The sequence below is a fragment of the Acomys russatus genome, chromosome 13, assembly GCF_903995435.1.
Source record: "Acomys russatus chromosome 13, mAcoRus1.1, whole genome shotgun sequence".
Classification (NCBI taxonomy): domain Eukaryota; kingdom Metazoa; phylum Chordata; class Mammalia; order Rodentia; family Muridae; genus Acomys; species Acomys russatus.
This window is the reverse complement of record NC_067149.1, coordinates 68,581,857-68,595,373: the sequence shown is the minus strand read 5'-3', so window position 1 is coordinate 68,595,373 and position 13,517 is coordinate 68,581,857.

Here is a 13,517-nt window from a genome sequence, read left to right as displayed (position 1 = left end):
TCCCGGCAATGACACTGCACTGCTCAGTCCCCCAGCGATGACACTGCAGTACACAGCCCCTCAGTTTTTATTGAGTATTTGTAATGGTCGATGTTCTTAATCATGAAGAATTACAAGTCTTGGATAGACCTTTGGTATTTCCTCTTTGCTACAATTAAACCACACAATACTTCTGGGATAGCCTTTCATCAGCCTGGTCCCTTCCACAGTAAAATATATGTAAAAGCCTTTGTCGGGGCCCTGGCTATAGCTTGGTGGTAGCATGTTTGCCTGGATTTGATCCTCAGCAATACTTTCTATAACTTTTCATAAATCACAGATGATTTTGCTATTTATTTTAGAAAGTGGCCAATCTTTAAAAAGCTGGTGGTCACTTCTAAGACACATAGAAAACAGGGTCAGGAAACAACAGCAGCTTAGCCGCAGTGACTGATGCCCTAGGGCCCCAGTGAGTTGTTCCTGATGCCCATGTGTGAGAGATAAAAATGAAGGAGTGAATTCTCATCATTTTAAGGGAGAAAACGCCTCATGTCAGTAGTTCATCTCTGCTTATTTACTTATTGTATCATATAGCCACACTTTATTTTCTTGAGTATAAAAATTTTCTACACCAAATATATTTTAAAGCAGTTCACGTATGCTGCTAATAGCGGAATAGGCGATCAGAACAAGAGAAACAGAACTTGAAACCTAGCCCGATGTCTCAGGTTTGTAATTCCAGACAGTCAGAACGCTGAGGCAGGAGGATTGTAAGTGCAAAATCTGTCTGGGCAACTTAGTGAGATCCTGGGCCAAAATAAAGAGTAAAAGGAGGTTTGGGGATGGAACTTAGAGGTAGAGAGTTGCCCCAACATGTTTTAGACTCTGAGTTTAACCCCTAGAGCCTCTGCATGAGTGAGTGAGTGAGTGAGTGAGCGAGCGAGTGAGGGAGTGAATGAATGAATGAGTGAGTCAATGAGTGAGTGAGTGAATTAGTGAATGAACAAGTGAGTGAGTGAACGAAGGAAGGAAACCTTAAGGCGTGTCGTCTGGTGGGCGCTCTGCGTAACCGCACGCCCATCTCTGGTGGTGTGTGTTTCCCTGCTGTGTAATCCCACCTTGGAGGTTTGAGGGCTGCTACTTTGCTATGATGCAGGAAGAAGGAATCGTCTTGTGCTGTTCGGGAAGATTTCTGTGTTTGTATGAAAGTGGGAAACGCCACTAAAGAACAAAGCTGCAGAATACCGGACGGGTGAGCAGACAGCGCCCGGGGAAGACATGACTGAGCTAGACGCTGTTTTGGAGACAGAAGGAATCCAACCTACAAAACAGGAGTCATGGGAGCAGGGCCAGAGGTGCTTCTCGGAAGTGGGAGAACCTAGGAGCGTTAGCAGAAAACCAAAAACAAAACCTACCTGCCACTGCGGTTTTCTAGTTTGGTTTTCCTCCAGCTTCTTACCTGAGGTGGATGGTGGGTGTGTAGTTACAAGCCGTGGGTAAACGTATAGCTAGAAACATATAGGCAAATGTATAGTCAGACTCCAGGGTGGCAATGTCTGTCCAGTTTTAATGTTCACTGCTGTGACGTTTGGGAAGCTGACTGAGTGCCTTACGTATGTTCTTGCTGCAGGGTGCAGCCCTGGTTTGCACTCCAGCAGCCCCAGGTAATTTGGGGACAGGCTATGACGAGGGACACTAGGAGTGTCACTGGGTGCTAACTTTAGTCTCAAATACCCAGATGCCAAAGCAAACTTGTCTGGTTCTTAGGTTGCTAGCTGTTTTGTTGGTTTTTTTGTTTTGTTTTGTTTTTGTTTTTTTAATCTCACTCCTTGCAGTATTCAGGAGAAAAATAATTTACTGCAACTGATTTAATTAGTTGAATCCACTTTGCATTCAGCAGCTACCTAGCCCTAAAACTGCTGATCGGTCAGTATTCCTGCTTGAGTGGGAAAAGGGGTTGACTCCAGAGGACTTTGTCCCCGCCTTTTTCTGGCACCAGCACTTCTCTGCTGATCGTAACTTTTTGATGAGTTAACAAGTATCAGGAGAACTCTAAGACAATAAAATAGGTCAATACAAAAGTCAAACCTCCTCTCCCTCCTATTCCTATATTCCCAGGTATTAATATATAGAATATGGTGCCCAGGGTAGCTCGCAGAGATCAGCTTTTAACCATAACATTTAAACATTTAAACACCATCCTGTGTGGAGACTTGACGTTTGAGGCTGACTTCAGAGAAGCCTGTGACGAGATTGGCTCCTGGAGTCAAAAGAGGTGTATAGGTGACTGGGGTGGGGGGCTGGGGGAGTGAGGGGGTGCATCTAGGTGGCGTATAGACCTAAGGGTCAAGGACATCTATAGCCCTTAGGGAAGAGGAAGTCTTCAAACACCAGGGCTGGCAGGGTAATGACCCCATGAGGCAAGAAGGAGATCAGGCTCAGCACAACTGTTCTCCAGTCTCCTCCTGAGCAGTTTGAAGCAATGTTTTGAAGAGAAGTTTCCTGATAATTAACTCAGTCCCATGTGTACACCAAAGCTTAGGCCATGTTTACACCGAAACACCTTTCACAGCACACATGGCCTCTGCCGCGAAGATGGGTCGTAGTGACTCGGAAACAATGTTCAGGGGTCTACGGAGGGTGACTGAGACAAACAGAAGTCTGTGGCCCCACAGATAGTGCAGCCCACCATCCAGTCCAAGCGTTCTCTGTCGAGGACCCAAGCCTGTGTGTTTAGCAGTCTTGGCTTCCCTAGTTCCTGTCTGTGAGGACCTCCCTCATGCCCTCCACAGAGGGAAGGTCAGGAGAGGGTGTTGATTGATGGGGGAGGTCTTGCATGGTCGGTGCCACCAGCATATGTTTGCTGTAGATAACTGTGGCCATAGCGCTGCCAGATAGGAGCATGGCCCAGGAGCGTGCTCAGTCTTACGTGGTCTGCGGCCTCTGGGTCTGACTTCAGATGAGGCGCTAGTTTCCAGGAAGTCAGTGAGAAGTTGGTGCTCGGGCCTCATGTGATTGAGAGAACAATAGTTCGCTGCCTACGTACAGCTACCAGAGAGGAGCTTTGCACTCAGCGTTGGTCTACGCAGACGAACAATGACACTCAAAGTAAATGTGGAAATGCGGGGTTTGCTCTGAGGCAGACGGCATGTCTGCAGTGTGATGATTTGGGTAGGAACGGCCCCCATAGACTCATGTGTGTGAATGCTTGGCCACAGAGAGTGACACTAGTAGGAGGTGTCACCTTGTTGGAGGAAGTGTGTCGTTGTGGAGGCAGGCTTTGAGGTCTTATGTGCTCAAGTTACACCCACTGTGGCACACAGTCTCCTGCTGCCTGTGGAGCCAGACGCAGAACTCTCAGCTCCTTCTCCGGCACCGTGTCTGTCTGCATGCCGCCATGTTTTCTGCCATGATGATAATGGACTAAGCCTCTGAAACTGTAAGCCAGCCCCGGTGAAAGGTTTTTCTTCATAAGAGTTGCCATGGCCATGGTGTCTCTTTGCATCAATAAAAGCCCAAGTAAGACAATTGTGATGCATCAGGCCCCAGGTTAAGCCCCCAAAGTCACTCTACACATGGAAATAGCTGGAGACAGTGTCAGGAACAGAGATGATGGGTCCTTGGGGTTCCCAGGATGTCAGGTGTCCCAGCTTTGCTGCCGCTCCTTAATGCAGATCTTAGATACAGTTCCGTGGCCCCTGGAGTGCTGACGCCTCTGCTTATTTCCATGTCTTTGTTAGTGTGGAGGTTTGGCAAACCCATTTCAATTCCTTTCCTCTAGGATTCGAATCATGGTAGGGTAGGAGTTATTCAGCTGTGTTCCGTGGGGGCCATAGAGGTAGATCTGCGTGTTCACAAGTAGATCCTCCTGGGTCAAAGGGACAGCATCTTTCTGCAAGCCAGCGAGAAGCCCAGAGTCCACCTGCCCCTGTAGGCAGCCACATGAGCACCTCCCACAAGAGGACTGTCCTGCTCTATAGGAAGGGGTGAGGCTGAGAGCTGAGGAAGGGGTGAGGCTGAGAGCCGAGGAAGGGGTGAGGTGAGAGCCGAGGAAGGGGTGAGGTTGAGAGCCGAGGAAGGGGTGAGGTGAGAGCAGAGGAAGGGGTGAGGTGAGAGCCGAGGAAGGGGTGAGGTTGAGAGCTAAGGAAGGGTGAGGTTGAGAGCAGAGGAAGGGGTGAGGTGAGAGCCGAGGAAGGGGTGAGGTTGAGAGCTAAGGAAGGGTGAGGTTGAGAGCCGAGGAAGGGGTGAGGTGAGAACAGAGGAACATAGGACAGTGCTGCACCTGGGCAGGTGAGGAGAGGAGAAAGACGCCCCCCAATGGATGTTCTTTCACAGGGGTTTAGTGTCCTCACAGTTGGACCTTTTAATCCTTGTCCATGCTGAGGCCACTGTCCTCAGAGAGATGAGCATGCCTGGCTTTGTGGGACACAGACACGTGCCCCAGTACTGAGTCTGTTTGTTTCCCTCAAGACAGAGAAATGGTCGCAGAGGAGTTCCTCTGCACACTGACTAGAATGTTCTCTAAAACAAGGACTTGGAAGTTGTCGCAGCAATTAGCATGCTTGAAGTGAGCGGGATTTGACTGCCTCTCCTGCATGCCAAATGCTGATCTGTCCCAGAATCCCACTGCTCAGCGAGGTCTGGCTTAATAACATTTCAGAACTTGGCACCTGTAGACACTGCGCCTCTCACCACTCACTGACGTTAATGGCTTTCCGCAAAGAGTGGTGTCGAGTTCTGAGGCACCAGGAAGCACAAGTTATGGCTCCAAAGAGGTCTGCACTTTCATGTGTGATGCACACTATGTGACGTCCAGTGGAGACCAAATAAAAAGTTAAGCCTGTACCACGTGCTCAGTGACTTATGTCGGAATGGGGGGTGGAGTGCTAAGTCAGCAACAAAGACATTCTCGCCTGGTTTGGGGCGGCCAGTGAGACTTTTCTTAAATATTAGTTTTCACTGTTAATGTGTACATGCATGTGAGTGCAAGTGCCTGCACAGGCCACATGAGGGCACTAGACCTGGAGTTACAGGTGGTTCTGAGCTGCCTGGTATGGGTGCTGGGACCCAAACTCAGGTTCTCGATGAGAGGGCAGCATATGCTCCTAACAGCTGAGTCACCTTTCCAGCCTTTTGGGCCTTTTCTGAGTTACCGGGAGACAGCTATCTCTGCTGTCTTCCCTTCCTGCCCCAGTGTCCCTCTTGCTAGTGATGCCACCACTGACTAAGTTGCTCGACTAAAACCTCCCACATGTCTTGCAGCTGTACCTCCCCTGTTGCCCCATACATATAGCAAAGACACAAGCGAGCCATTATACTCAGCTGCCTGTGTGCCCTGCTGCCATGTCTGAGCCCATCGCCTGGACTAAGTCACCGCCATCACTTACCTGGACTGCCATGTGATTTTAACTTTAACTGTCTGCTTGGCACAGCATAGAATCACCTGAAAAGTAGGTCACCATTGGATCTTTTTCTCTGCCAGGTGGGCCTGCGGCCATACTCATTGGTGGCTATCTTCATTATTAGTTGCTGTAGAAGGGTCTAGCCCTCTGGGCAACAGCGTTCCCTGGACAGGTAGTCCTGGGCTGCTGAAGAAAGCTAGCTAGACATGAGCTGGAGGTGAGCCATCAGTTGCATCCCCCATGGCTCCCACTGGATTTTCTGCTCTGACTTCCCTCAATGATCCATGGTGATCTGGATGCTAAAGTAGGCCCTCTTTCCCCTAAGTTGCTTTTTTTTTTTTTTTGTGGGGCGAGGGTCAGGTCTGCAACAGAGAGCACGTGATCCCCCGACTCCCCTGCTCCCCTCCTTTGCAAAAGCCAGTATGTTCTCTCTGAAAGGTTATTTATACAGCGTGCACCAGCTCACGCTGTGCTCCTCTCAGTATCTCGCGAGGGCTTTCTGTCACTGGTTAAGGGCAAACACATTTCTTACCAGAGTCCGTAGGCCCCAGCATGCTGCCAGGCACACCAGCCTCTTGTTCTTGTGTGACGACTGCCATCGTGGTGGCCACAGTGCTGTCCCCTTTCTTTCTTCGTTCATGGTTTATGTTACTTGTCCCTCCTGTGTGGCCTGCTGTCCCTCTTCCTGTGTGTATCCCTGTCCTCACGAGCGTGTCTGATACAGCTCCTCATTTGCTATTTGCTTTGGTGAGCTTCAGAGGATGCGCACTTCTGGCTTCACATCTGCTCTTAATGTTATCTGCCTTCTCGATAGCAGCATGGCTCTCATGAGACTAACAGCCCTGTGTGTGCTGACTGCAGTGTGTACAAAGTGTCCCAGACAGAGCCAGGTGTGGTGGTGCATGCCTTTAATCCTAGCACTTGGGAGGCAGAGGCAGGCAGATCTCTGTGAGTTCAAGGCCAGCCTGGTCTACAAAGTGAGTCTAGGACAGCCAAGGCTACACAGAGAAAACCCTGTCTCGAAAAACCAAACCAACCAACCAAACAAAAACCCAAAGTGTCCCGGACTAACCCAACTAGTGGAGAATTCAGCTTATATGCTGAGAAGGGCCTGTGGCAGGCTGCACAAGGCTGAGGCCAAGGAGCCGGAGGCTGGGTTCAGCACTGCACTCCTGACCAGGGAGTGGTGGATCCCAGAAGGAATGGTGACTGTGCTGGTGTCAGTTGCATGTCAGGTCCTGGTCTAAGAAGTGGGTAAAAATTTTCTTCTATGAGTGGCCTGGGGACTGGCAGAAAAAGGGCATTCAAAAGATTTATTTATGTTTATTGCTTTATGTGTGTAGATGTCTTGCCTCCATGTGTGTATGTGCACCATGTGTGTGCAGTGCCTGCAGAATCCTCAAGAGGGCACAGCATCCTGGGAGCTGGAGTTACAGAGGGTCCCAGCCACCATGTGGGTGCTGGGAATTGAACTCTGGCTCCTCTGCAGGGGCAGCCAGTGCTCTTAACCACTGAGCCGTCTGTCCAGGCCCATGAATAGCACCATTTTAAGAAGCGAGTCTTATAGCTCTGAGGTTATGGAGAGAAAAGTGCCCCCCCAGAAGATCAGGAACACTGCCCAGCATGGAGCACTCAGGCTAATTTATGCACCTTATTCAGGATACAGCTTGCCTGTGTGGAATTTTCCGTTTGGGTGGCATGAGGGCTGGCTTCCGTGGTCCTGGGGTATAACTTTGGAGAGTTCAAACTGTCTTCCAGAAGGTATGGTAGTCAAAGCTGTGAGAGTGGAATTCATCTTGTCATCAATGCCTGCTTTGAGGTTTTCACTGAGGGCTGGCTCTGCGAGGAGTGCCCACTGTGATAATATTGGTGAGATACCCAAGGCAGCACGGTCACTGGAAGAGGACTGTAGCTGTCCCGGCCAGAGTGTCTGAGATGTATTTGAGTCTGGCTCACTGACCAAGGATAACCTTGTGTGCCTGCCATAAAGCCCAAGCTAAAAAGTATTAAACAGAAGATACCGGATGAAAGGAGTGGAAATGTGGGCTTTGGAAAGCTTTGGTGACACACAGGTCACAGGGGCTTTTCTCTCTTGCTAGTCTCTTGGCTCACTTCTTGTAGTGATACCTACACAGAAAATCTTTTCTAAATTACTTATTATAGTGTGTACTGTGGCAGAGGACAAGCTCGTGAAGTTGGAACCCAGAGATCAAACTCAGGTTGCCAGGCTTACATGGCTACTTTGTCAACCCCGGAATTTTTTTAAAGCATAAATGATTTGAGCAGAATAATAGCTTTACTTGTGACATTCTCCTGCATGCTTATAACATGACCATGTGGACCCAACTCCTGAGCATGTGGCTGTCCCTGACCAGTCCTCACTTGTTAATTAGCAGACTATGGAGCTGGGCTGCAGTATCACAGATTATCAGAAGGTGTCACTGTCCCACAGTTGATGTCTCAGAGTAGCTAAGTCCTTTAAAGGACTATGTAAATGTTTCATTTCTTCTAATTTATATTTTGAATTCTCACTGTATAATTTTAAATATCCAAGCCGGATGAGACCAAAGCTGTTTTACCTAGATCTAGTTATACTAATATAGTCAAATTTTATTCAGAATTCTAGTCATTGGGATTGTTTTATACAGTTCATCCCCTGCTTAATTTTGGCTACTACAATATTAAATTATTTCCTTTGGCATTACTTTGATAATCAGTAAAAACAGAGGCACATCTTGGAATCATAGAAAGCGTTTTTTTGTTTTGTTTTGTTTTTTTACTTTTTTCTATGTATTTTGTGGGTGTTCTTTGTTTTCAGACGTGTTCTCTCCCCATGCATCACATTTACACTGTCACAGACTGTCTGCCGGTCAAGCTCTTGTTTGTGAAAATAATTGGCACATATTGCCTTGTCCCTAGGTTCAGGATCCTTGCATGTAGATAGACTTTTTTAAAGAATTTGAATAAAGGAAAGGAAAGGAGAGTTCATTTGGCAGTCATTGTTTTTACACTAAAGCCTGCATTAGCAATAAAGTACTTGAGAAGGTGACAGATGGGGGTGGGGGGAGAGGGAGGGGGGAGGGAGGGGGAGCATCTTAAATAAATTAATCCCTACATGGCTCCAATTTAAAGGTTTATTTGAAGCGGGGGGAGGGGAGGTCAGGGGAACACTGGACAGCGTGCATCTCACACCTGCTTTCTCTGTGGCTTGTGGTAACTTCTGTCCTGGTAGGGTCTGTGTACTGGGTGATCACTTTCAGTGAACTCTTCCTACAGGAAGTAGTGCCTTGTGTTTGCTGCCATGGAAGTTCCCAAAACACGTGAGTGCACATGTGGGCACTGCAGATCAGAGCTGTAGGGCGTGGTTGGTTGGAGGAGACAGGGACGGCTGAGCGCCGAGGCGGCTCTGCCAACAGCAACGTGTATTATGTAACTCCTTCAGTGTCTGGCGCTGTGTGCTTCCCTGGAGGCCAGTCACGGGCTGCGCAGTGCAGTTGCTCCAAATGCTCCCTGGGTCTGCATGAAGAAGCGTTGGCCGCTCTGTACTCAAAAGCAGATGTTGGTCAGCTGCACTTAAAGTGACGAGCCACTGATTCCAGCAGGGACATCTGCTGTCTGGCTGTCATTTATCTGTCTGTCTGTGTATATCTTACTATGCTCCTGAGGAATGAAAGCTAAGTGTTATGTAACATGGATGAATACATTTAAAAAAAATATCTTAAAAAATAAAAGTCCACTTGGAGTAACAATTAAAATTTTTTTCTCACTAATATTTCTTAAAACTGCAAATGTCCTTATTCTCTTTAACAGACCATGGCATTGGGGAAAGTACTGGTAGCTGTCTACACAAATTCCCCAAAATAATGTCCCCAATGTTGTCGTTGTCGTTGTTGTCGCAGCTGCCCAGGCATCGTAGGGAAGCATCTTTTATGTGATGTGGGATTATGCTATGTGACAAGGGATGAGTGTCTTCCTTCCTTCCACTACAGTAGGCGCCAAACAGACCACAAGTGTTTTACGTGTACAGTCAGGCCACACCCAGGGCTGCGTCTTAGGGCACTTAGAATGTCAGTCCTGGGAGGTCTACTTTTGGTTTAATTTATTTTTTCTTGTCGTGTGCATGTGTGTGGTGTGCATGTGTGTATATGCATGCTTGCTTGCATGTGTGTGGTGGGCTCGTGCGTGTGTGTGGGGTGTGCATGTGGAGGCCGGAGGTTAATACCGGGAGCCATCCTCGGTTGCTCTTTCCCCTTCATCCTGACACAGGGTTTCTCGTCAGACCCACAGCTCTCTGACGTGGCTGGTCGCCCAGCTCGCTCTGGGGCTCCAGTTCTGCCTCCTGAGGCTGCAGTTACACAGTACACCTGCCACACTTTTTTTTTTGTCATTCCCGTGGATTCTGGGAATCTCAACTCCAGCCCTTAGGCATGCACAGAAAGCGCCGTAACTGCTGACGCCTCGCCCAGCCCCAGGGATGCTTTTTAAATAGCTCCTGAGATGATGTAAGGTCCATGTCTGCTTCCTGTCTGGAGATCTCACCTTCGGAGACAGCATCGCCACACCTCAACTGATGCTGTGATTTTCTCATGTGCACAGATGGGGCTGAGCCTCCATGTCTGCGTGTTCCTCACACTGAGAACACTTAAGAGGAAGGTTGCTTTTGTACTGGATAGTACTTTTTTTCCTTATTTTTCTTCCATAAAGAATGTAGAGTAGAGGCTGAAGAGGTGACTAAGTGGTGAAGAGCACTTTCTAGCGGAGGACCCTGGTTCAGTTCCCAGCAGCCACCTGGAGGCTCACAACTGATCATAACTCAGGCTCCAGGGGATCCAACCCTTCGTCTTTATTCTCCTGCGTGCACATGGCACACATAAAATAAAATAAATATTTAAAAAGTGTTATATAACAACTCACACTGTGCTTATATGGTATTAGCCACTAACAGTTAACCCAGAGACGATTTCAAGTTTGCCAGGGGTTATATGTAGGTTATATGCAAAGACCATGCTGTTTCACAATTTGGCGCCCAATTATGGTGTATGCACACACATTCATATAAAGTGTGAGTGTGTATGGGTGTGCACATGTGCCTATACCCTTCATCCTGTACATTTAACCAAACTATACAGGGTTTATTCCTTGTTGTTTCTTGGCAGAAAACACAGTAGAAAACATACGTTGTGAGGATGGTCATAAGGAATTCTGCAGCTGGCATTCCTTAACAGCTAAAAGGACGCAGTGGGACGTGGCATAGCTATAAAAAGGCTAGCTAGCCTCCAGGTCCGACCTGGACCTCACAAGGTAGCGCTGTTAATGAGCAAATTCAGTGGTTTAACAAGCTGTCGATGGAGGGGTGGCTTGCTCTCATCAGCGACTGCAGTTTTGCTCTTACCTTCACACAGGGTAATAACGGAGGGAGCTGGCTGTTCTTGTTTATTTCTTTTCCTGGCTTTAGTTCCATGATAAAGTAGAGCCACCTCTGGGCTGGGGCCAGAGCTGGCCCAGGCTCTTTCTTGTATTCAGTCCATACTTTGTTTGCAAACGATCGATCCTCTTGCTTTGTGCTTCTGATATGTATTTTAAAGGGCAGTACTGGAAAGACAAAATTAAATCCATGTTCAGTGACTGTCAAACATCACGGCGGAGGCTTTTTGAGCATTGCAGAAGGCTCTGAGTGCAAGGACCAAACTTTAAAATGCCCACAGTTAATAGCAGGGTATGTGAAGCTTTGCACACATGCACTTTTTCTAAGAATGTGCCCACAGTGGTGTGCCTGTCACACGGCAACCAAGGATATGACCAGTAGCCACTAAGGCTTTTTTTTTTTTTTTTTTTTTTTTTTTTTTTTTAATTTTAGTGTTTGCACCACATACTAAATAAAAAGAAAACCTTAAATATATATTAATTATTCCATGGAGTTTGGTTAGTGCTGCTCATATGGCCAGGAGTTTGGTTAGTGCTGCTCATATGGCCAGGGCTGTGAGGTGGTAGCCATGGCTGCCACTCCCAGAAGAAAAGTGACTCTCCCTTCCCCCAGAAGCTCCTAGCTCCTCAGGTGCAGGTGGCCCTCAGTTGACCCTCTCTCACTCTGGATAGACTTGTGAGCTGCGCTGGCTGATCCATGGACACAAGGCTGTGCCTTGTCAGAGGACTACACTTCACAGGCCTCCTCCCGTGATCTGGCTTCCCACTTCCCACTTCTCATGCTCCCCGGCTTGGGGTGCAGCAGCTGGTGGAGGTCACTGTGTCCCCCTGGAGCCCTCCGTATACTTGTACAGAAACAATGGCAGCCGGTCTCAGGAACTGTTGACCCTTAGTACTGGGTGAGTCAGCTTCATGCAAATGTCCGCGATGCTCACGTCATCCCCTGACTGACACAGGTAGTGAGCCAGGTGGAGTCAGTGCGGAAGCTTGCTTGGGTGGAGTTTGTGTGCTCCTGTCCACAGAGAAGAAGCTGCTGGGAGCAAAATACCACATCACTATGTTAGCAGAACATCCCACCCCAAAGAAGATGCGCCCAGGTGCTCCAGAGAGGAGTGCTTGCTGGCTGTCCTGTGAATGATCCTCTCCGGTTCTCACGTCACTCCATATTTCTCAGTTCTCACTCTGCAGATTGCTAATCAGTCAAACTCATATGCAGTATGTTGTGCTCAAGACAAAAAAAAAAAAGGTTCCTCTGTCAGTGAGGCTTGAATTAGGAAATAGTTTTTTAAAAAATGTCATTTTAACAAAAATTAATAATGGGAACCATTAAGTAGGAGCTAAAGGCAAGCATTTTGGAGGAGCGTTAACATCAAGACCCAGTAACTAGGAACTGACACGGTGGGGACCTAAGAGAGAGAGGGCTGGGAACTGTGCTAAGAGAGGACTCGACTTGGAACTGCCCAGAGCAGGTTCAGAAAAGGGCCAGATTGGAAATCGCAGTTACAGGGCCTGGGCATGGCTCTGGTGCGCAGCACACACTGCCAGGCATGCAGGAAGCTGGCTCCATGTTTCCCACCACATAGCCAGCCGTGGCGGTGCGCATATGTAAAGTCCCCACTCAGAAGGTGGAGGCTGGGGGAGCAGAAGTTCAGGGTCCTCTTTGGCCACATAAAGAGTTTGACCCTGTCCTGGGATAAAGATTGTCTCAAAACCAGACCAAACCAAAAAGCCCTGTGAGGGCCGACATACCTCAGAGCCCACAGGCAAGCGCCAGGTGGGGATGGTCTTTGTGAGGGAAAGGCATCACTTCTGTCCAGAGCCACTCTTGGCCTAGAAGGATTGTGGCCAGGGTGACACAGCATGGCTACAAAAGCAGGAACCCACAGCAGAGCAGAGCTGTCCTGTCCCCAGCTGCTCTCATATGCAGAAGTGCCAGTTGCTCTTGATCCTGAGGGTTCCCATGTTATTAATCTCAATTAAAGGCCCTTTTAAATAAGTAATGTGATTTGGCAACACAGCACAAAGTCCAGAAATGTAAGGAGGCTGGAGCCTCGCCTGCCTGCCTCCCACTTGCCTGCTTCCCCTCTCCACTCTCTCCCTCCCCCTCACCCCCTGCTTTCCCTCCCCACTCTCTCCCTCCCCCTTACCACCACCCCCCACCCCCCACACCAGACAGAAGCCAGCGCTAATACAGACCCGCCATTCTGATGCCCTGTCTGATGCTGAGCACCAGGCGCTGCAGTACGCTGTTTCCTAACAGGCTCTCTGCTTGCCTGGTGTCCTCTTGTCTCCTGTGTTTTAATCTCATCACCATAATGACGTGTCCTACTGTTTTCATTTGTCAGTATTTACAGGACTAAGGGGACTTATCTACAAACACTTATAGTTTCTTTTCTTTAAAAAAAAAAAATAGTTTGGATCATTTCTCTCTGCTAATTGTTTTGGGCTGCATGCCTCGCATATGTGAAATATTTATGGTGATAGAAGACATTTTTTGCTTCATCCCAGCTTTATTGAAATGTATCTAATATTTCCCACTAAGCATAATACTGGCTTTTAGAGCATGGTAACTGTCCTTCTGTCTCTTTCTCTACCTGCCCGTCACCTAAGATATACGTTGCATGCATATGTTATAATCAGGTATGAGATTAAATCTTGTTAGGTGGCTGACCGTGGGGCCTTTCTTTTTATAGTTATCTCCGCAGTGTGTTG